This window comes from Zonotrichia albicollis, chromosome 1, assembly GCF_047830755.1.
Source record: "Zonotrichia albicollis isolate bZonAlb1 chromosome 1, bZonAlb1.hap1, whole genome shotgun sequence".
NCBI classification, from domain to species: Eukaryota; Metazoa; Chordata; class Aves; order Passeriformes; family Passerellidae; genus Zonotrichia; species Zonotrichia albicollis.
The window spans coordinates 64,142,990-64,164,110 of record NC_133819.1 but is presented as its reverse complement, the minus strand read 5'-3'; the positions used below and the strand labels follow the sequence as shown (position 1 = coordinate 64,164,110).

The 21,121-nt window shown below is 42.9% G+C and overlaps 1 long non-coding RNA gene across 2 annotated transcripts in view; it reads left to right on the top strand.

Moving 5' to 3' along the window:
* The first annotated feature begins 525 nt into the window (after positions 1-525).
* The window catches only part of LOC113458576 (uncharacterized), a 107,534-nt gene continuing 86,938 nt past the window's right edge, over positions 526-21,121 (top strand). The window contains exons 1-2 of one of the 2 annotated variants that reach the window (XR_012580824.1): positions 526-629; positions 15,666-15,742. This is a non-coding gene — a long non-coding RNA (uncharacterized LOC113458576). Of the gene's footprint in view, positions 630-14,546; positions 15,743-21,121 lie in introns of those variants that run through there. The other variant, XR_012580821.1, reaches the window with a different exon arrangement.

The window sequence follows — 21,121 nt, the reverse complement described above, 5'->3', positions numbered from 1 at the left end:
CCTTTCTTAGCTTACTTTTTGGCAGTAGATTGCAGAAAACACATCTGCTACCCTTGGCAACTAAAGGCACCTTCGTTTTCAGATAGATTCTGTGTAAATACCAAACAAAACATATATTATAGATGCTTGGCTTGGATCTAGTAGAAAATTTGCTTTCTAAGCCACTTTCTTCTTCTCTGGTTTGTACAGGCGTAAGGGCATTTCTGCAGCTATGAACGACTTTCCATCAACACAGTATTTTCCTATCTAACTGAGGTTTAGTGGCCACCATCCAGCTGACCCTCCTTCTGAGGGCACATAGCCTGCAAAAACACAATCTGAGGGAGCACTGCTGCTTTTTTTTTGCCACAGAAACAGAAGGGGATAAACCCCATTCCACCTCAGCCTCAGTGGAGCTGTGTCAGGCCTCATGTGCACTTCCTCACTTCACCAAATGTGATAGCAAACAATTGAGCAAATAATTGCCATGAGTTGATTGCTTCATAAATTTTGTCCTTCCTCTCCTTCAGGTTTTGGTCTGCTCGTAAGCAAGCTAGGATTTTGTCAGCTGTCCCAAGTACCCTCTGAAGGATTCTTTGTCTGCAGAACTGCTGGGCGCCTGTCATGCCAGTGGAGACAGAGGTTGTGTGGTACGTTTCTGTCCTCTGAGTGGACTTCTAGAATCTTTTTTCTGGGATAAATATTTGGGCTTGCAGTTTTGAAAATGGCTTACCACAAATATTTGCCTAAAATTTGCCAGTGCAGGGAATGTTTCTTCAGCAAACACATTTACCAGCGTGCTTTCAGTCTGTAAACACCACCGAGGTGTGAACACAGTCAAAGGGAATTAATTTTTAATGGAAATCATTATTAATATAAAATAATTTGGAGAAGGTTGGAATCTGCTTTTTGTCTTCTGTTTTGGGGAGCACTCAGCAGTCCAAATGCAGACACACTCTGTGCAAGCCTTTACCTTTTGGGGGTGGGGCTGAAAAGAGGAGTGTGCTTTTGGAGCTCAAGCTGCAGTGACATCTGCCCCCATTTGGAGAGCTGAACGGGGTACCTGTGTGCGCTATGAACCAGCCCATTGAGCCTACCCGGGCATGAATGATGAATCATGGCACTCAGAAGGTCCTTGCAGCTGTCCTGGTGACCAGCCTTTTTTGTGGGGTGAAGGGAAGGCGGGAAATGGATGCTCTTGCTGCACTGAGCCTCAGTAGAGGTGGCGCTCAGTGGGGTTGGGAAGCAAAGAGCTGGTGGGACTCAACCTGATCCTGTGGTGATGTAGCCCAGGAAAAACAGGCAAGCTGAAGAAATAAAGGCTTTGTCTTCTTTTTGCTGAGGTGGCAGCTCCTGGCTAGGCTAGTAAGTGCAAAGACTTGTGTTTTGAGCTGCCTCTTTGGTGGACTTCCCTCCCTGTTGAAGTTCTCCCCAATTTGGTGGTAGGGCACCATATCCTGGGATCAGTTTTCCATTACGGGTTCTCCAGCTCTCTTTGGTGCAGAAGTGCTGCCCTGGAGTTGGTTCTCTGAGATGTGGCAGCTTTGGAAGGAGAAAAGGGGCTGTGGTGATATTTGCTCTCTGCCTCTGTCTCCCTAGATGGGGTCAGCCTGCGGTGGAACACACCACCTCGCTGTGCCCTCACCATGCCTGGGATTGGGAAAGGACACTTTGCCTGAAGGACTGGTGTTGGCAGGCTGTAGCAAGTCTGTGGCTTGATAATTATGGATTCCCACTCCAGTATTAGAGCTAATTTGCTAGCTCTAGAGAAGTGATGGCTTGGCAGAAGGGAGATGTCATTATTCTTATTAGCACCGGTAGTTTTAGACCAAACCCTCTGTACTCACTCAGCACGAGAGTCTGCAGATTTTCAATTGAGAAATGAGTGACCCAAGTTTGGGTAAACCATTTATTTGTTAGACTGAGCAAGATTCTTTCATGGCCAGGAACACGAGCAAGAAATCTTATTTTCATTCTAGGGCTCTTGGAAGGTTGTCAGGGCTTCTGAATATAATCAAACTCCTGTCTTATTAAAGGTTCTTTTCTTCATCAGTACATTGTCCACTAGCAAGGTGGGAGGCTCTGTCACTGATGCCAGAGCAGACTGAGGGCTTCTCTTAGAGCAGGTAATTATATTTTGCCTTTTTTTTCTTCTTCTTTCATTGCAGAAAGACAGAATAGTTGTGAATAAATTGGGAAAAGGGAGGGTGAAGAGAACTCAGAATTCATTAATATTCATACTTAGCCACAAGTACACAGGGAAGGTGACAAGGAGCTGGCTGCCCAGAAACCTATGCACCTTGGCGCTAGATAGAAAATTGAATTTAATTATAGTTACCTTTAGCTCAGCACCTAATGAGCATGTTTGAAATAATGGAGGGCTGCTGTATAATAGAAGATCCAGGACTCAAACAGAAAATGCAAACCTTCCCTCCTTCTTCCCTGCTCTGCTGAATTTAAAATAATTCTGCCAAGGCCCACGAGACCAAGTAGATTTCTATTCTTGTTTTCTCAGTGATTATCACAGAAAATCATCCAGAAAAAAAAAAATCAAATAATATGGTCAGTAAGGAGGGGAGGAACAAGCACATTTTAATGGGGAATAAAAGAATGGAGCCTTATTCCATTCTCACTTTGCCTAGTGAGCACTGCTAGGATCTTGAGGTCTTTGTTTTTTTCTTTTTTTCCTCTCATATCATGCTGTTTTATCCATTCTCTGATAGCTCTTAGGTTTTTTTTTTTAATCTTTTATCTTATTTTCTGGTAAACTACTATCCATAGAGTTTACTAGCTTGTTGCTAGGGGAGAAAGAAGCCAAGGAGATTTCTTTCACACACATTTCCTAGGGCTGCTTCAGAATGTTGGTTCTCACAAGCAACTTTAAAACCACAGACCCAAATCCTTCTCTTTAACACACAGACGCAGGCTGGGATGGAAGCTAGTGGAGATGGTCCACATAAATTTATGTCAGTTTAGGGGAAAGCAGAATGTGGTTTGTACTTGGCTGTTTGTCTGATACTTTTGCCTTGCTGAAATGAGAGTTGAACAAAGCATTTGTAGCTGCTTTTAGCCTTACAGCAAGGACCTGATATTTGTAGCAAAAGCCCAGCTGAAAGCACTTCCCCTTTGGTAGCCAAGGCAGGAAATTGAGTGTCATGAATTATCCCTCATATTTTTAACACATGCTGAAATTTAACTTTTCACAGTCCAGTCATGAGCTATGGTTAATGACCTAGCAAAACACATAATTTATCTTTAAGGCAATGTTACCAGATCTTAACAGATTCACTCGGAAGGGAATCCATGCAAGCTGGCAGGATGGACAGCTGGCATGGGTCCCATGCTATGAAATGATGGTCACAACCTGGCCCTGAATCTCTCAAGTTTAGCCCAGGTCTCTCTCAGCTTCTATTTTTTATTGAGGAAGGGCCATGTTTGTTTCTTTCCTGGCTCTGTTCCAAGGCGCATTTGGTAAATCTTGGGAAACAGAGAAAATCATACAGTTTTCCATTTGGTCTCTCTCTTCTTTGGTTCTTTGTTTGGAGAGACTGTGCTAATGGTTCATGTTGCTTAAATATCCCTACACTCCTGGCAGACAGATAACACTGGTGCTTGAGAAATTCTTGAGATAAATCTCTTATGGACACATGGTAGTTTCTACACCACATGTTTTCTCCTTCCTGCTTCTTTAGCATGCTTTTGGTGATTTGCTTGTTTGCATGAATTACTCTCAGCTTCAGAGCACATCCATATCTTTTATTTCTTATTCCCTTAATTGGGGATTTTTTTCCTGCTCCTGCTCTTTTTGGATTCATATTGCTTTATTAGCAACATTACAGTCTATTTTGGGTGATTTAGAACAGAACAGATAGAAATGCATAAATATTATTCCCTGGCAAACAAGCAAGCCTAGATATGCCTCAAACACATTTTAAAACATTTTAAACCCTTATTCACAAGCAACTGGTGTAGCTGACTACTGGGCAAACATAAATCCCTAAATCCTTCTTTTCCTTTATTTTGATCAGCATTGCTTTGTCTTTCTTCTGCTTTTCTTGTCAGCTCATTTCTAAGTGGTGGTAAGTGCCACCATGCTTTAAAAATCCTGTTATTTTGCTTGTCTATACACCTGCCTACCGCAGCAAATTTTTGCCTCAGTTGCCACTTATTTTTTGACTGAAAACAGTCTTTAATTATGATCAAGACAGAAACCTTCTATGTGTGTCTGTCTTTAAAGGCACGATAGATGCCTTGGCTGGACGCTGCTGCCACTGTGCTATCTTCTGTTTATTAGAGTCCAGCCCCTCACTAAGCTGTCAGCCAGGCAGAGGAGATGCAGAGTGACAGGCATTTCTGAGTACACTTCATGGATGTGCCAGAGCCCCAAAGTGAGTCATGAGGTGTGACGGGCATGCACAGTTTTTCACCTCTATGCGGAGCTTGAAAAGCTGCAAGATGATTTTCTTCGGGCAAAAGGGCTGCAATCCCCAGAGCCGTGGTCCAGGCACTGTGGGTCCTGTCTCATTGGTCCTGCAGGGAAGGAGATGCTGTTGTGCAGGCTGGAAATTGCACAGCCCAGTTAGGAGAGAGTTATGGGAAAATTTCCTTTGGCTTCTTGGTCTCTCGTGTGTACCTGTCATGGCCATTGTGATACCTTGTGATGTGCAGTGAGCATTGCTGCATTTTGCTTGGGGAATGAGAAGGGATGTCCTTTGCCTGCCGTCTGGATTGGCAGTAAATGTGGTCTGAGGAAGTGTGGGGAAAGGGAAAAATACAGAGTCTGTGCAAATGTGTGGATTTATTTTTCTATACTCCCTTCACATAGACTCCCTTGGGGAAAAGGGAGTCAATGAACTAGCACGTCTCCTGAGGGACTGCAGCCATATTTCCAGTCAAAAAATTTTGGTTTTCAATGAAATGCATGTCAGAAATATTTTACTTTCAGTGAAGTATGAGGCAAAAATATATTTTTTTAATTTTTATTTTTTTCCCTGTGAAAATACAGCAATTTTGTGGGGGAATAAGTAGGCTTAGCTCTATTAGTAATACTATTTTCTGTCAAGAAGCTAATTCATCTTAATGGAAAAATTATAATCAAGCGTGGGAAAAGAAGCACTTTTCTAGGCAGCGATCCTGTCACCTGTAGAGAAGAGATTTGGGATCTGGAGTGGTTTGCTTCTATTTTGAGCTTTAATGCTAATATTTTCAGGCTCCTCAAGTCAGCCTCATGCTGTGCAGGCATGCACAGCTGGAGCATTATGAAAAATAAATAAAAAGATATTTGTAATAGAATAGCCAGAGTTGGTAAAAGTGGCTTCACCTGCTCTGCTGAGAGGTTTGTGATGCGATGCTCCCCCGTGGCAACAGGCACGCACCCGTCCTTGCCATCATCTGTAGCACTTCATGCATTTCCTTTGAAATGCAATTCCTTTGTGTCAGCTCTATCTTTATCAATCAGGGTGGCACGATAAAGTGGGAACACTGAGATAATAAAGGGAATTTAGATTGTGGCTGCCACTGATACCCACTGGCTGATCCTGAACTGCTGTGTAGGAGCCTGTGGGAGGATGCAGGGAGGTGTCCCTGCAACAGCATAGATGGAGTATCAGATTGCACCAGGCGTGAGAATAACTGTATGTACAGAATGTATCCAACCCTCAGGCACATATCCATATGTTTGGATGCTGGTGGGTGTTTTTAAAGTTACTCTTTCAAAGATATCCACACAGGTGGCTAGCAAGCATTTTTTAGATGGCACAGCATGAATGTTGAAGCAATCTGACTGCTCGTGGGTGAGGAATAAAAGGAGAAGCAGTGCTGGGTGTCCAGGATTTTCTGGATAATGGTTATTTGCCTTAAGAAAGAAAGGACTATTTTTTTCCATTTAGCTTTGGGAGAATGTAGAAGGCTGTGCGGAGGCTGACAGCAGCCTCTTGTTTCAGAGAAAACAAAAACCCCATTAGGTAGAGGCACTTTAGAAAAACAAACCCTGTTTTGGTGATGTGATTTTTTAATGATATTTCATGCCTGTGTGCAAAATAGGTTTCTTTTAGTCCTTCAAGGGAAATAATAAAATAAAGAACCCCAGGTGTGTGTGTGGGAAGGCAGTGTTTCAGTTTGAGGTGAGTTAGTTTTATTTTTTTTGATGATAGAAGGATATTCTGAGGCCAGAATGTGCCATTGTAGAACAACTCTGTGGTGAGTCACCGGCTCACCAAAGGCACAGTCCTGCTCCACTTCCTGACAGGATGATGAGAGATTTCCCCTATATCAGCCAGCTTCTCGGGGTTCCCATGTGGATGGGAGCATCCTCTCTTGAAAGGCTGGCTTGTTGAATGGGCAGTCACTTACAGGACAGCAGCTGTTGCTGGGCATGTTCAAATGCAGCTGAAAAGATATTGAAGCCACTTTCACTCCACAGCTGTCTCTAGGCCTAAATTTACTCAATGCAGAGACAGCAATAAACACCAAGTGAAGCTGGGTCACTAACCATAAAAGAGGTTTCTCAGGAACCATATTGTTTTGAGGAACCTTTTCTTCTAAAAGCAGCTACTGAACTGAAGGAAACACATCCTTTATTTCTGAACAGTTGCTGAGAATAAAAGGACTGTCAGGAAAAAGCCAGCTAATTCATTTTCCACCTCTAATCCAGAAGCTCCTGAAGCTATGTAGAAAACAGAATTTCTTCAGACCATCCCATTACTTCTCCAACATGTTTCCAGCATGAATGCTCTCATCACAACTTTTTGTGGCATCTATAAGATTTGTGCCAGCGCTCACTGAGGAAAGCAATCCCAAAGTAGATTTGCTGGCTCATTAGCTGCGAGTCTGTAAGGACATGAGTGACGTATGAGAGAAGTTAATTAAAAGAGGTATTGTTGTGAGGATGGAATGAATGCTGGTGGTCATAGAGGGTGGGAGTAGGACTCAGGTAATATTCACATTGAGCTATAACAGAGATATATATCTGCCTGGGCCAAGTAGCAGCAGAGCCACCATGGCTAGGAAATGAAGCTTCACCACAGGAAGCTAGGAAAACAAAATGGGATCAAGGCTTTGACTCAAAATGCTGACATAGATCCCTCACCAGGCTGACCTGCACCAAGCACATCTGTGTATTGTGAAGGGAGAGCGGTAGAGAGCCTAATATTTTAACCTGAAACTTTTTGTAAGTCAGTCTGACTAGCACTTGTCTGTAAAGACAGCAATTGTCTATCACAATTTGCTTCAAATAAAATTGAAACTCAAGGAAAATTAGAACAGCCACACTGATATCATCTGACTAAAAACCTGACTAAGTGACTGCAAAAAAGGTTAGAAATACAGCAAAAAACCCATCACAAAACCTGATTTTCTGTTGAAAAGCTATGGGCTCCGTGGGAAATCTTGGAAATGGCTGAGTGATGCTGCAGGTCCTTTGTCTGTCAACTCTTCGTGGCTGCTGTCCGTGATGGCCAAAGATGGTGGCCCTTGGAGCAACTCTTTATTTCCAAACTTACAACCTCAGGCTATTAAACTGTAGTTTTTAACTGTAGGGTGGTTTTTAAAAATCCTTACTGAACCCACACCTTATGCAAGTACACACACATATTCACCTGTGCGCCTCATGGACCTTGCGCCATTTTTCCATCCTGTGTTTTTGGTCATTTTGGGAATACCTTCCCTGGTGGGCTCAGGCTCATTCTATTCTTTTGCCATCTCTGAGCGACGTTTACACTGCATTATGCTGAGAAGCCCCTTAAATCTCCGCATGCCCCCTCGTGTGAGCATGCAGACAGTCCGGCATTATCCAGCTCCGTGGTGAGGATGTTCACATCTCTTTTCATTAGCGATGTGCAATGTAAAAGGCTTGCCTTGGATTTCTTGAAGACGGCAGTAATGAAGCTCTGAAGAAATAGTCAGGGGAATGGAGCTAATTAAAATGCAGCAGGGTGTAGAAGTAAAGGTAGCAGCAGCTCGCTATGCCATGTCTCTGGCAATCAGCAGTCCCTAGTTTACCCACACTAATTGACAGGAGACGCAGTGCTACTGAGTGTGCACACAGCCAGCGTTAATGGAGTCAGCACACGCTGCTCTTCCTGCCTGACTTGTCTCATTATCGACCTTGAACTGGCAAAGGTCAGTTGATGGTGCTGCTTTCATCAAGATGACAGGTGTCTGAAGATCTTCTCTTTGTAGTATAATAATTTGGCAGTTGTCTTATCCTGTACGTGAATTAGTGATCTGATCCCGAAGAGATGACGGATAAAAAAGACTGGCTTACCGTGGTGAGGAGCTGGGCTGTTGTGTGTTTAAAAAAATAACAGGTACCAAAAGTCCTGGAGGAAGGAAACAAAAGTATATTGCACAATTCCCCCTGGAGAAGATAGTGCCTGAAGAAGCAAACAGGCAAATTTTCACAAGTGGAAATGCAGTCAGTCCACTGTTAAAAATCAGCAGCTTGTTTGAGCTGATGATGAGCACCAGGTGCACCGCTGGCACTCAGCAAATATCTAATAATAATAATAACAATAGCTGGGGCACCTGACACCTGCAGTAAGCTGTGAGTGACAGTGTTCTTGGGGAGATGTCTTATCTGAAGGCAATGCTGTCTCCAGGAGATGCATCATTATAACATGCTGCACCCGGGCTGTGTCTCATGTGCCCTCCTTTTTTTATTCTCTTACAGATAGTCTCAGCAAAGACACTGAAAATTAACTGAAATGCTTCTGCTATCTTCCCCCTCAAATCTACAAAACCAGCATTTTTGAGCATTTTTAATGAAAACCAATGCTTTGGTTTTCTGAGAGATGAACTGCAGTCTCTGGTGTTCTGTAGCTTCTCTGGTTAATAGGTTGCTGAAGCCTGAGCTTGCATCTCCTTTCTCTTCCTACAACCACTTGTGCAAGGTGTGTGTAAAAGTGTTGTGTGCTGCCATTGCATTTGGCCACTTGCTTGTGGGTACAAATGGGGTAAATCAGGGCCTAGACCTGGGAGGAGTCAATATTCCCCAGCAGAGCAGACAGAAAAATGCTCCTTGCTGAAGAGCTGAGGGGAAGTCTTTGTAGCAACTGAATTGTTGGCAGCGCTGGACGGTGTTTTTCTTGGCTGAGATAGGGAGGATGAAAGTCAGTGTGAGCCCAGATATGCAAAGCAGCACTTGCAAAGGGACTCCTTCAAAGAGGTTTCTGCTCCCTCATCTCAGTGTTGGGGCTTTTGCCCCACTGCTGACTCATGGGCAGCTCTCTAGTCCTGCTCTGGCTCCACTAAGGACAGTGGGAGGTGCTGGCCGCCAACCTGCTGTGCATTTCTTCAGGAAGATCACAGAACCATAGAAAGGCCAGGAGCAGGTCCACCTTTCACTAGACCAAGTCACTCAAATCTCCATTCAGCCTGGCCTTAAATGTAGATGGGGCAGCCACAGCTTCCCTGGGACACCTGTGCCAGTGCCTCATAATTGTCACAGTAAAAAATTTCTTCCTGATATCTAATCTAAACCAGCTCTCAGTTTGAAGCCATTCCCCCTTTTCCTGTCACTACCTACCCTTATAAATAGACATGCCTTGTTTCTTTCAGGCTCCCTTCAGGTACTGGAAGATCACAATTATTTCACCCTGAAGCCTTCTCTTTTCCAGGCTCAATAAACCCAATGCTCTGATCATTTCCTGGCTGGAAAGATGTTCCATCCCTCTGATCATCTTGGTGACCTCCTCTGGACTTGCTCCAACAGCTCCACATCCTTCCTGTGCTGGAGGCCCCAGAGCTGGATGCAGCACTGCATGTGCAGCAGGAGTAGAGGAGCAGAATCCTGTCCCTTGCCCTGATGGCCATGCTGCTTTGAATTCAGCCCAGCCTCTGATAGGGTGGTGGGGTCATTGCAATCCTTACCAGAGCTTTGGAAGGGAGAGCAAACCAAGCAGAGCTTTTTTTTTTTTACCTGCGGTTTCTCAGAATATTTTAAAAATATCCTTCTCTGAAAGCAAATGCTGTTTGCTGGTATAATTACCAGAATACTTCATTTATCTGTGATTATAGGAAACTGAAGTATTGTCTGGGGAACAAAATACTCTGTAACTTGAAAACGATTTATAGCAGCTCTCTTTAAAAAGCTGTGTGAAAACAAAATGCTGGGCAATGTGAGGTCTGTGTGGCTGCAGTCCAGCTGTAAAGGTAAAAGACCAGGAGGTTTTTACCAGGGCAAGCCCAAGGGCACCAATGAGACCATTCTTTAAACAGAAGAATATTTTTGTTATTGAGCCTTCCCAGTCTGACAGGTTTTTTCAGCAGCCTCTGTGTGACTGTAAAGGGTATGGGATGCTGCTGATCTGTGTCTTCCCAGCACCTGGTGCTGCAGCAGCCCCCAGTCCCCCCCTAACACACATGCACACACACACACACACACACACACACACAGAGTCCCCTGGCATTCAGAGGCTCTGTTTGCACTGCCCTCAGCACTAGATCCACTCTACCATGTCATATTGCACTCTCCTTTGGGGACACGAGAGCAAATCTCCACCTTTGTGGTGAGGTTGTGAAAGCAATTGTAAAATAAATGTTAAATGAAAAAAAAAATCCCCAAAAAACGTGTTGCTTAAGTGCATACTGGGATCAATAAAATATGCAAGAATGGACTCCTGCTGTTCAGGGCTGCAGCAGTCTCTAACCTGGAGCAGGAGTCCTGGAGGAGCACGTAGGGGCTGCTCTAAGTGACAGGTGATAGGAATCCTACATTAATGCAACAGGTAGGGCTCATATGTTTGTTTGCACCCAGAGGTCTCATGTTCAGGTGCCAGCTATGAGGGTACTCTCAGGAGGCCTCTGTCTGAAAAGGCAGTGATAAAGGAAAGAAACAGTGATAAAGAAAATTCTAGCAATTATGGTTTTATGCCTGGGTTAAGTCCTTTGAGCAATGGGTCATTTTTTGTTTTGCAGAAGAGGCTCTATTCCCTTTCTTCCCAAACAAGGAGATAATCAATTAGAGACATGGTGAAAAATAAAGGCAGTGACCACTTTTCTTCTGCTGGGGAAAGAGAGATGCTCCCATCTAAACAAAAGACAAATGAGATGGATTCATAAATAGTTTCTTCTTATAACAAAAAGCTCAGCTTGTGCTGCTGAAACCAATAACCATATGGTGGGACAAGAATTCCTCTCTTCTACCAATAGAAAAGGAGCACTAATATGCATATGGGAAATATAACATGAAAACTATGACAAATATATTGTGTTTGCCTGATAGACCAACCTTGGTTCCTGCTATCTCCCAGGTTCTCTCTTTCATTACAGAAAATAGAAAGAATAATCATTATTAAAAAGAAAAAAATAAGTACAGGAAAAAGCACCACACAGCTATGATAGCTGCTTCCTTGTCATCTTTGTTGGGAAGGATCGCCTAGGTCCCAAACCTTGATACTCTGTGAATGGCAGTTTGTATGTTCCAGAATTAGGGCACCACTAGAAATTTCTAAGGATAAAAATACTTGATTTAAAGCAAAGGAATCTAGGAATATTTGTGGCTCACAGGAGTCTTTGTGTTAAGAATATTTGTGTCAGTGATTTGAAAGCTGAAGTGTTTTGTCCCTTCCTTCCTCTGTGTGTGTATGTGCTGGAAGTCAGGACTGAAAAGCAAAGTGACCTCTGATATGACAGCTTTCCTAAAGGGTGTCAGGAGAGGTGTTCTGAGAGATCTGGTGCCAATTTGTCTTGTTTGAGGAGGGAGGAAAAGGACACATGAGCACTAAAGCAATTTCTGCAAAAGGAACCAGAGGTTTTGGGTGACAAAAATGCAGCAGCTCTCCCACCGAGGTCAGATATTTTGGGGATGCAGTTTGGATGGTGCTCCCACTTTCATCAGCAGTTAAGGCTTTTTGTTTTACAGCCATCTTTTAGCACCAGCTTACACCACATCAATGAAGTGTTTTACTCTGAAAGCCTGTCACTTCCATCTCCCAGCTACTGTGGTGTGGTCAGGTGTGATCCGCCATGGATCCATGTGTGATCTGTCAGGTGTGATCCATGCTATTAATGGCATTATTAACTCTTAACATCCAGAAGATTATGTCTGTCCTGGTGCATTGCCTTGGGAAGTGCATCAATCTCTGTCTTTAGACCCTTTCAGAAAGCCCGTTATCCCCGCTCCAGAAGTATGATTCTTTTTTCAGCTCTTTCTGATACTCTTCCCAAGAAGATCTGGAGTGCCTACTTTATTTTGCACTCATTTGGAGCAGCATGGAAGCCTGTCTGAATTTTCACACTGTCCTTCAAAGGAAGTGGCTGTGTCTTCACACTCTCCCGGTAGGAAAAAAAAATTCTCTTGCCTTTAAGTCACAGCTTGAAAATTCCTGTATGTTCAGAGATATCATCAATATTCCGGTAGGAAAAAAAAATTCTCTTGCCTTTAAGTCACAGCTTGAAAATTCCTGTATGTTCAGAGATATCATCAATATTTCTCAATAATTTGATTCATATAGTTTTTGATTCCACAACTGGAAATACCTAAGTCCTGAAAAACAACTCCTTTTCTAATCAGTAAAGATCTTAGAAGAAAATTTGCTGAGAGAAAGACAATGAGTACCATTCTTTTATCTTGTTTGCTTTCTGTCAAGTCCTCTATTAATCATCATCAATACAGCATAGCAGAAATGTTTACTACAGCAGAAGACTATGAATTTAGTGGAAAATGCCTTTCTAAAATTTTATGCCTCACTTTACTCTGCAATTTTTGTCTGACATGCACATTCTCAATCACATTGCTATGTCATAGGAAGGAATGTGAAAGGAAAATAAAAATAAATAAAAGGAGACAGATGAAGCAACTTGCAATGCTCTTCAGTGGTGCTTGTGCTGTTTGGATCTGTGCATAGATCCAGGAGCATCATCACTGGTGGCTGGGGGAGTGAGTGCTCAGCAGTTACAGGGGAAATTTGTAGCAGAGCTGTGATGAAGACCAGGCTGCAGCAGGGGACTTGGTGAGGAAACACCACTGATGTTTTTCCTAAGTGGGTTGTTTTTTGGTCATCCCTTACAGTTCATGGGAGAGAGGGGAAATGTTGATGTTAGAAGAGAATGGATTTGCCTGACTCAGTGCAAACCTGAATTCACAAGATGCCAGCATAGCTTTGCAAATCCAAATACTTCAGGCATTCTTATCTTCAGATAAGAGTTAGAAAGAGGCTTTCTTTTTTTTTCTATTTGTCCACTACTGCCTAAAAGCTAATACCAAGAAAGTAGTTTTAGCAATTGATTTTTTTATCATTTCTGCACAAATGCTTTTTTGTGGTCTGGATTTTCTTCTGCATTTCCCATTTCCATGGGTTTTGGTCTGTTATATAATGGCAAAATCAAGCTAAGGAATAAGGCAACATTTCTTTTCTGTGTGCTGCATTTGAATAAAATTAAGGTCATGGCAGAAAAGCAGATGAGACCAAGGGAACACATAGACCATCGGAAAATTTTGAGAGAAGCCATCACTGCAAGTATTTGCAGCATGAAAAGTCATAGAATATTTTTATATGGGTAGCTTATTTATCTTTTAGATTCCAAATTTCTGGTTCTTGTGTCTAGCCTTTTTGCTACTGTCAAAATCTTCTTTGCTTTGGATATGCATAGTGATCCATTTGGCAGATCCAAAGCCAAATGAAGTCAACAGGACTATGTATTTCCATTAATTTTAGTCTGTAAAAGTCTATATTTATATCATATTCAGCAGTTTGGAATCTGATCTTCTGTATTAGCAATGCAAAAAAAAATATATATGTGCCTGTATCCCACTTATTCTTCAAGAAACTCTTTTAGTTGTGTTAGTATTTGGGAAAAAAAGGAGCTATTTGTATTTTGGTGTTAAATATTTTTTATGAGAAGATCACTGCTACTCCTGGGTGTCAGGAAATCTACAGGCATCTTTACTGTGATAGAAGCTTTAAGAAATAGAAATAAACATTAAAAAAGAGCTGACTGGACTAGTTAATTACAAGGAATGTCACTAATTTTCTCCAGCATACAGCTTGACCCAATCTTTCAGATCCAAAGGGGATCAATGAGTTTCAAAATAAGACAGTTTTTGGGTTTGCCCCATTCTCCCCATGCTTGCTGCTGGAACTAAATGCAGAAGGATAGAAAGAGTGGGAGGGGAAAAGGCACCTCTGGGAAGCACTGTTTGGCAAAGTATGAAGTGCCAGGAAAATGTACTTGTAAGATTAAATCCTGGGGGATTTGCACCCCTAATCTATCTAAATTACTGAGGAATGCTCAGATTGTAAGGGAGCTCATTGTGTCTCAGCCTATGAATTTCTCATGTTCCCACTGCTACCAGTAATCACATATGCAGACAGTAGTTGTATTATGACTACACTCTGATCCTCTGTTCATATCTGGGCTTCGTTATTCATTTGCAAAACAGCAGCCTGAGGCATCCTCCCTGCTTTCCTGTAAGATGCTTGAAATGAGTCCCCTTTTTTCCATTCAAGAAGGAAAAGAGGAAAAGAGGACGAGAAGAAATGGAATGAGATGTTCAGGTTCTCTCCATTACCAGGTGGGAAACATTTGTAGTTAGAAGTTTGGCTCTTCCCTTATTTATCAGGAGAGCTACCAGGAAGGGAAAGAAGAGATACCTGTTCAGTCTGGTCTGTGTCCTACAAAAATGTGTGACTGGATTAACTCTTCATGATTATAGTCAATGCAGAAATACAGGTGCTTTCCTTTCTTACCAGTCAGACTGGCCACAGTTCCTACAGAAATACATCTTCTGCCTTGTCGTAGTCACAAAACACTGTAAAAATATTACAAAGAGATATTAAAAATCCCTTATTGAAAAGGCTACCTATTCCAAAAAGGCAATTTCTTTGTCATTGTGACAGACACCACATGGCTGCTTCCTCTAGCAAAACCAGCACCATGGCTTGCCCTTTTGGACCATGTTAGCCTAGCAAAGCTAGGTACCCCCTTGCTAGCTATGGTGTGACTTCATCTCTGTGGGTTTCAGCATGTACTTGCTTAGACTTTCATTTCTTTGTGTCCATCAGGGGTTCTCTTGCAGCAACCCAGTGGAAAACCAGTCGTGTCACAAGAGTTTATTTCCTGAAGCTCTTTGTGAAATCAGAGAGAACTGAAGGTAGATTTGTGCCTTCAATATCCAGCCATAAAGAAGCTGCTATTTAGCACCCAGTTCAGCCATCCTGATCCCTATGTTATCTTCCTTTGCTAAGCCTTCTCATTAATTCCTGAGAGCCTAGTCTAATATGCACTCAGTGCAAGTAATGATGGCAGAGCTAACTTTAGACAGAAGAGGATTGCAAATGAGGGAATAAGAGAGACTGGGATAGAAAAGCAGAGAAGAAATTCAGTTTTGCTGTGGACATTGGTGCAGTATCTGTATTGCAGTAAAGAAAACCCCAGTCTCACCCCTGTGTTTAGGCAAGACCCCAGAGATGAGCAGTATCTCCTTAGTGGGGGTGGCTGTGAGCAGAACAACCCTTCCCATTTAATCTTTATTGTCTGTATGGGATGTTTCAGGCAGGGAAGCCAAAGAGAACAGGTTTTGCTGGTGTTGCTCCAGTGCCCAGGTGAAGGTAACCCGGATATTCCAGGCACATTGGATGTGTGTGGGGCTGAAAGATTGGATGTGTGTGGGGCTGAACTTTGAGCTCTGTCTCCTGCTTGCCCAACCTCTCTGAGCTGCTGAAGGCTTATTGTCTCTGATCTGTCAGGATCCATGCTGAAAACTGTTTCTCCTTCTGCTGCTGAAGCAACACCACACAGAGGGATCATCAAGACATGTCCTGAGGTGAGTGAGATATATTGCTGGGGAAGGCCTTGGATTTCAACCTCAGCCTTGTGTTATGAATGCAACTTATTTTCTGCAGAAGATTTTGGAAAGTAGATCAGGCTGTTCTTTAAAAAGAGCTATTACAAGGCTAAAATAATTCCAGCAAAGAAGATTGTAGCATCACTCAGTGTAAAGGGATCCTTACCAGACTCTCAATTACAACCTGCAGCTTCACTAAAAGCAATGGAGCAGCGTAGGCATAAGAAATGAACAGTGCTGTCCATTTAACTTCTGAGGCTGACTGGAGCTGAGGCAAAGATTTACAGTTGTTGATTTAAAGTGCCAAGGATTTGGATTAGGCCCCTCACTTTTATTTTTCAATTGGGATGCTCGGGAAGCTGGTCATGACTTTCCTATGCTCGGTGATATTTTACCTAAAAAAAGACCAAAGATCCAGCCAATGTCAGAGCAGCTGTGAGCTGCATGGAGCCAGGCAGAAATTCTGCCCCTTTATCTTAACCTTTAGCCATTTGGGGACTTTCCTCTTTGAAGAGGAATATCTTGCTATTCCACTTGCTATATGCTGATAAAGCTATGAATTGACTCATTTGCTCTGAATTTTCAGCAGTTCTGTTCTTTGAAAGATCATCTTTCTTCTTTCCCTTCTGCTCCCGCTTCCCCCAAAGTCCCCTGGCCATGATGAAATGGCATTGGGCATGACCCAGGGAGAAAGGAGCTGTGTTGAAGTGTGTGTGCTTTGTGGCTTTCCTGTTCTTTCATTTGGCATTGAACTATCCATGCAAGAAGGGAATCAAATTTATGTGAACATTTTTTTTTTTCCCTCAAAGTTTCTCCTCCTGAACTCCACATAACAACTTTAGGTTTTTGCTCAAATAGTCTCCCCCAGGACAAAGCTTATGGGCCATGTAAGACCGAGCGTTGCAGAACTGCAGCATGCGTTGAAAATCATCCTAGCACACACTTGGGGGCAGTTGTGTTTTTCTGTGATTCAGTCAAGCCGCTCTCTAAACTACAAATCCTTATCTTTGATTCTAATGGCTAGCAGGATGGCTAATGTGACAATTTGGGTGAGAGTTACCTGTTGTAGCCCTGTGGAAGCTGGATAGTTACCATCCCTCAGTACCTGCAAGAGCAATCGCCTGCACTTTTTTCACTGTGATGTTCATGAACTGCTATCAGATGCAGGGAAACAAGTTCATTGTAAAAAATGTGCAAACAGTTTGAGTGTGGTGAAAATGCTTATGGTTTTGTACTAGCTGAAGACAGTATCAGCCCATGACTTAGAAAGAATTCTAATACAAAGCATGTTATGTTTGCTAATAGCATAAACTGAAAGCCATCAAAGAGAAAAAATAAACAAAGGACAAAAAGAAACTCAGAAGAGGCAAAGAGAGCAAAATTTGGCTAATTGTACTCCACAAACCCCACTCTTAGTGCCAATAACCTTGCTGCCTTGGCAGAGCAGTGCTGGGGGCTGCTGTCTGACAGGATAACCCTGCCTGTCCCCCTCTTCCTGGGCATGGGGGCAACCTGCTGTGTGCTGTGTTCTGCCCTCCTCAGTGGTGGCAATGGACGGACATGTTACAGAGAGAGGCTGGCTTCAGGCAAGAGCTGATCCAGGCTGCCTGCTTGCCTGCCACCACATCAGCTGGTGCTTTGTGTGGAGAAGAGCTACCCCGAGTGTGGTAGGAAATATCCTGCAGGCTGTTTTTGTGTTAAATCACACCTCCTCCTACTTTTTTGAATCCAGCAGAGGGGCAGGGTTATAAACTAGCAAAAAGCATTGGCCCCTTGTGTCTGTGCCTAGTCTGCTCAAGTTAATTCGTTTTTTGGCTCATTACATTTTCTGCCCCATTGCTAATTGCCTCTTGGGCTCTACTCATTGCCAGGGTTTTCTGACCATCAAAACATTACTAAACAAATGAACTAAATAAAATAAGCCTTCTTTAAGAGCCTTCCCCCAGCCCTCCCCTTGTGTTAATATTCCAACGGCGCCCAACAGGTAGGCGTCTGCACTCATGTTATCTGTATTAATTAGACTGTAATACCCTTGGCACAAGACAAGGACAGGGAGGCAAGAGAGTCTCTCCTGCAGCTCTCTGATAATTTATACCAACCGAAAGCCTGCTGCAATGTCTTTCTCTAGTGCCACATGTACCAATAGTGATGCATAAATAAGATTAATTTCTATTAGATGTTTTCCCTTCCTTCCAACTAATTAGCCCCTTCTCCATAATATCTGAGCCCTTCACAATATTTAATGAGCATTTTGCAGCAAATTCCTGAGGCAGGAGTACTTTTATCCCCAGACAGATCATCTGGGTTACCCATGGCCGTAGAAGTTTCTGATTGAGTGAAACATGAACTTCAACTTTCCCAAGGTCTAGATTAGTACTCAAACCACTGAACTCTTCTGCCTAGCAACAATGTCTAGTAGTTGTTTACTGCTAAGTGACTTTTCAGCTGTCAGGTTTTATACCTGAAGGATTTGGGCATGTTCAGCATAAGATACAAGCGTGCAATCTGTCCTTTGTGTTGGGTTTCCCATCTTTGCTGCATCAGCATTTCTTAAAATCAGAGGGAACAGGAGGGTAAACACAGCTGACTCGAGGGATAAGCTTGCCATGTTTTTCATTATGGCTGATTATTAATATAATCAGTTTGGTAGCAAAAGTACTACAGTGAATTACTTAACCTTGGGCCTTGCTTGACCAGGCTCTGAAGGATCTTCATCCCATGTTCAAGTTGCTGTAACAGTGGGGCAGGTTTCATTATGCAGCCACTAATACTGTGGCAATAAGAGAAGCACCAAAAGTGGGTTTGTTCATTAGTGCCTGAATCCATGTTGTCTGCCGAGGGCTGCATCCTACACTGATAAGCATCTTGTCTTAGCAAGATAGCTTAGCAACAGGGGTTGTCCCTGCTGCTCACCTCCCTCTCCTCCTCACAGTCACCCTGGTGGCCTGTCTCCTGCAGCCCCTGCAGAGCTATATCCCTCTTCCTCAGCAGCAGGAGCAGCTGGTAGCTTCAGGCACCCCTTTGGCAACACCCATCTCATGCCTCTTGAGGCGCAAGGGAGAAGGTGGCACCTACACCCTGCATCACACTTTTTTTTGAAGCACCTGCTGCTGCACATCCAGAGTGGGAGTGAGGGATGGTGCTGGGGCCCTGCTGCCCCAGGAGCTGAGGATGGGTGGGCAGTCTTCAGCAGGAGGGCAGCTCACCAGAGCCAAGGTGCACCAGAGCCCTGAGGCTCCGCACGGGAGGCCCAAGGTTAAGCCTTCGATGTTGGTTTCTTCAGAGCAGGGCTTTGTGTCCCCGCTGTACTGTTAACACTGTGTTTTGAGCCACTTCGGGAACTTGCATAGTTGCCAAGGTCTTTGCTTTACCACATTCTTTTGGTTAATAGAAATATTTAGCTGAAGCATGAAGGCATTGTATTTCCAAAAGGAAAACACACAGAAAAAGGTCCGATCTTTTTTTTTTCTTTGGGCCTGATTGTCTCTGCTTGTTTATGGCTGCCACTAATTTGCTCGTTTGCTTGCTGGAAAATAGCTAATTAAAACCCACTTCAGCTAACAAGCTGACTGGGACCATGCAAATGTCACTCTCTGCTGTCTGCTATTTTCGTTTATACTTTACATTATTAGTGTTGTTTTTCCTCCCTCCATAGTAATAAACGCGAGGATAGATTTAGTACCCTCTTCACAGGTGTGTGCTTGTACATCAGCACATCATCCCGAGAAAAGTGCTGCTGTTTTACTGCACTTCAGTACTTTGAGTGTTATTACCCCTGACAGTTAATGGTTTCAGACTACACTGCTTGTTAGCACTAGATTCTGAACAGCTTCATCTATCTTTTTGTTTTTACACTGACTGGTCACATTAAGTATATGTGTCTGAGCTATTAGTCCCGTCTGTTCATTGCATGCATTTCATTTGCTGCGTTTTTTCGCTAAAATTAGTATGTATTGTCATCCATATACTTCAACACATCGACTTTTGTTATAATTATGCTGTCATCATTTTGCTTCCACACACTTGCTAATTTATTGTAGCTAAATTAGACCTAATATTAGCAATTTTGCAGCTGTTCCCATAGACCACGCTCAGCCATATATTTGTACATTGTTTGGTAATTGGATTTGAGGGCTCAGGAACGGACGATGGCACTCTTTAGAGACAAGGGAAAGATTTGAGGAAATGGGAGAAAAATAAAAAAACCCAAGCCCCAGAAGAGGCTTCAGGGGTAAATTTCCAGAGCCTAGCTTGAAAGGTTTTCACAAGGCCAAACAAATCAGAGAGTTAGTGTACCAGATCACAAAGAGTCCAAATGGCATGTCGCATTCAGGCAGGGGATTAGTCATTCCCCCCAAACACGCTTTCTATTTTAACGAAGACTGGACCAAGAAAAATCCCTGGGGACTTGTGGGGGGTCTTGGGAAAAAACGGTTTTTACTGTAGCACATTAGAAATCTCCAGGGAAGGTTCTCTGCATCAAGGAAGACTGCTCTCAGATGATTTCTTTGGATTGAACCATGGGCAAAGAAGGAGAAAGAAAAATGGTTTTGTTTTGGAATGTCAGCTCTCCATCCCTGAGTTTTGATGCTTACCTCTTGTTGGTTATCCAGGCCCATTTCAGATATCAATAAAAGCAGAGAATATAAGGGAAAATTGAAAAAAAACCCAACAACAACAACAAAAGAGTGCAAATGAAGAAAGCAAAAGAGAGCTGTAAAACCAGCTCTTAGTTATACTTTTGGGGCATGAGTTATTTAATTGGCAAGGGGGATACAACTCTGGCAAAAGAAGTTATGAGTGCCCAGCATTGAATCTTACATGGTCTTTTTGTAAATAAGTTTCTAACATGATAGAGAATAAAACTGTGAGGGAGACTGTTCACACTGACACTGTAGAATCAGTTAAATTCTCAATCCAGCAGAAGATGTAGATGAAAGTTAATCACTGAAGATCATACCCTTAACCAAAATGGAGCTAAATCCTGTCTGCTCATGATTCATCCACCTGCTTAATAAGAATATTATAACAAGATGCAGTGCTGCTGGCAGATGCACATGCAAGTTTAAAAATAAGACAGTGAAATTAACAACAAAAAAGAGAAGGGTATTTGATCAGCTTTCATCTATAACACAGAGTTCTTTCCAACTCACTACAAGCTGTTGTAGCAGGCTGCATTCTGCTCTGCTTCTCCCTTGGCCAGAGCTTAATTTCTGTTTGGAGAAGAATAGAGCAAAGTGACCTGCCAAAAAGTGAGACAGAATAGGCCAAGTCATGTAAGAATCCAGGCCCTACAAATGTCTTGTGCAGGAAAGGAAAGTGAAGGCAAAAAGCCAGGCCATTTAACAAATTTTTAAA